The sequence below is a fragment of the Myodes glareolus genome, chromosome 17 (genome assembly GCF_982192425.1).
Source record: "Myodes glareolus chromosome 17, mMyoGla1.1, whole genome shotgun sequence".
Taxonomy (NCBI): domain Eukaryota; kingdom Metazoa; phylum Chordata; class Mammalia; order Rodentia; family Cricetidae; genus Myodes; species Myodes glareolus.
In genome coordinates, this window is record NC_142042.1 from 46,452,267 (window position 1) to 46,455,141 (window position 2,875).

Below are 2,875 nucleotides of genomic sequence, written 5' to 3' on the forward strand. Positions count from 1 at the left end.
AGGAGAAATCAAGTTAGTAAAATTAATTTCAAAATTATAATCAAATAATTGTCATTTAAAAATAAAAATGTAATAAGTTAGTGTTTTTAGTATTATTTTTATATTGGCAATTGTTTTAGTTTTATTTGCTGTATCTGTGATAAAATGCTCTGATCAAAGAAACTTTAAGTAAAAAAGGCATTGGTCGGCTTACATTCCAGGTTAGTCTTTTACTGTAAAAAATTTAGACTTGAACTTGAAGAAGCTAGTCACATCTGTATTCAAGAACATAGAGAAGCAAACACATGCTTGCTTACTGCTCAGCATTTACACACTCCAGGACCCAAACCCTAGGAAAGGTGTCACCTACAGTGGATTAACGATATCAAGAAAATCACCAAAGTTATACTTAGAAGACCATTTGGTCGAGTGAGTCATTATTGAAACTCTCTTCCCATATAATCTATGCTCTGTCAAATTGACAATTAAAAGTAGACATCAATGCACCAAAATAATAGGCTTAATTTAGCATCTTCATATGTATGCCTCATTATCCCTTTTCCTCACTGGGTCCCTTCTCCCACTGCTTTTCCATACCCTTTGCCTTTTATAGCTGCTCACCTTCTTGCCTCCCAGTGAGTTCACATTACTATTCTTTTTTTTTTTTGAGTGAAAGCTCATGATTTTATTGTCTTCATAACAAGGTCAGCTTAGAACTGGATCACTTGGCCCTTTCTCTTCTTATCACCTCCCAGTTCAAAATGCTTGCATCTCTTAATAGCCAGCATCCTCTTAGATCTGCAGTTGGGCTCCACACAATCCAGTCTCAGCACAATCTTCTTTGTAGTTTTCGCCTTTTTTGCGGAAAATAGGCTTAGTCTGCCCACCATAGCCACTCTGTTTCCTGTCATAACGCCGCTTTCCCTGGGCATACAAAGAATCTTTAACCTTCTTGTATTGTGTCACTTGGTGGGGTTGGTGCTTGCCGCATTTCTTGCAGAATGTCCGGCGGGTCTTAGGAACGTTCACCATGTTGGCGGGTGCGATTTCGGCACAGAAAGAAAGAGGCAAGGCCAGCAACGGAAGTTTATAGGCAGTCTCACATTACTATTCTTATTACATATATTTTTTAACTCTAATCTCTAATATTTAATTTCATAGTTTTTTAACAGAGTTGTGCTTTGGTTATTAAAAGATATTTTAATATAGATTTTAAGCGTGAGTTAAGAAAAAGAGAGGTACTGTATGCATGAAGTACCTCATGAAGTATGCATGAAGTAACTCAAAGAAGTTCCAGGTTTTTGTCACAGTGGTGACTATATAGAGGCTATCAGATGTCTTTGTAATTCCACTGTTAGATAATTTTCTTTTGTGCATGGGTGTATATTTTAGTGTGTGCAAGTATACTTGAGTGTGCAGGTGCCCATTCCTATGTGCACCCCATGCTTAGAAAGTCCAAGACACAATCAGTTGTCACCGTTCAGGTATTCTGTTCTCATTAACTGACTAAATTTTTTTCTCCCATAACTTAATACTTATATGTAATGCATTCTAGTTACTCTCGACCTCCACTCTATCTTATCTCCTTTCCACTCCTGACAGCACCCTCCTCCTCGCAAGACTTTTCCCCCCATTCATTTTTTTGTTTGTTTGTTTGTTTGTTTTATGACTCACTGTGTTTAAACAGAGATGTTTGTGTGACCATGAATTTTTGGATCCTGGTGGGCTCACCAGCAGATAAAAACACAGAAGGCAATTACTGCTTGTCTCCCCAAATCCACTCACAGCCAATGTATCCCTTTCCCCAACCCACACTTTTGATAGACCCAGTCTTTTGCAGACACAATGTTGTCAACAGCAGTTGTGAGATCGTGGTTTCGATGACTGTGCCCTGCCCAGAAGACAGTACTTCATGCCCTTTTCCTTATCTTTCAGCCTTCACATTCTTTCTAGAGCACCTTCTTCAAGATTATATCAGCCAGATGAGGTAGATAATTTAGGATAGTTTAGTCCTGTGCTAGGATTGAACACTCAACTCGTTCCTATTTGCAATACCTTTGACAGCCATGCCATTTATTGCAGAGAAAATCCTCTGACTAAGGCTGAGTGACATTTGTTTGTGAATATAAACACTGATAATTTGAAGGCACTGTGATTTTGAATGTCCTTCTGTATATGTTGCTTTACTGGTTGATGAATAAAGTTGTTTTGGCCAATGACTTAGCAGATAAAGAAATGTGGGAAATCCGAACAGAGATGTATAGAAAGAGTAGGTGGAGTCAAAGAGATGCCATGTAGCTGCCAAAGGAGAAAGATGCCCAGAACCTTACCAGTAAGCCACAGTCTCATGAAAATACACAGATTAATGGAAATTGGTTAATATAAGGTATAACAGCTCACTAGAAATATGCCTAAGCCATTGGCCAAACACTGTTGTGATTCATATAGTTTCTATATGATTATTTGGATCTGGGCAGCTGGCAAATGAATGAGCAGTTTCTGCTTACAGCACCATATTAATATATTTAAACAGAAATAGTAAGATCCCTTCTCCCAGGGTCAGTGCCCTATCTAGTCAGAGGCTGTTGTGCAGGATGAGAGTTTATGAAGTCCATGCTGGGAAACAAGTCCCATTCAGTCATAAAGGGGTTGGTTACCCCCATAGAGTTAGAGTACTATGGCACTAGTACACACATCTTACCTAGTAGGTTGGTACTGTAGTTCATCAATGTGATAATATGAATGTAACTGATTCCCATAAAGCTTACAGGAAGTGGTACTATTAGAGGTATGACTTTGTTGAAGTAAGTATGGCGTAGTTGAAGGAAGTATGTCACTGTAGGGGTACACTTTAATGGCATAGGATGTCCTTCTGTATCTGTATTGCTTTTATTAG

The 2,875-nt window shown here is 38.5% G+C and overlaps 1 pseudogene; it reads right to left on the reverse strand.

The window, feature by feature from the left end:
• Positions 1 to 649: 649 nt before the first annotated feature.
• On the reverse strand, positions 650 to 1,071 carry LOC125406415 (large ribosomal subunit protein eL42-like; annotated as a pseudogene).
• Positions 1,072 to 2,875: the final 1,804 nt, after the last annotated feature.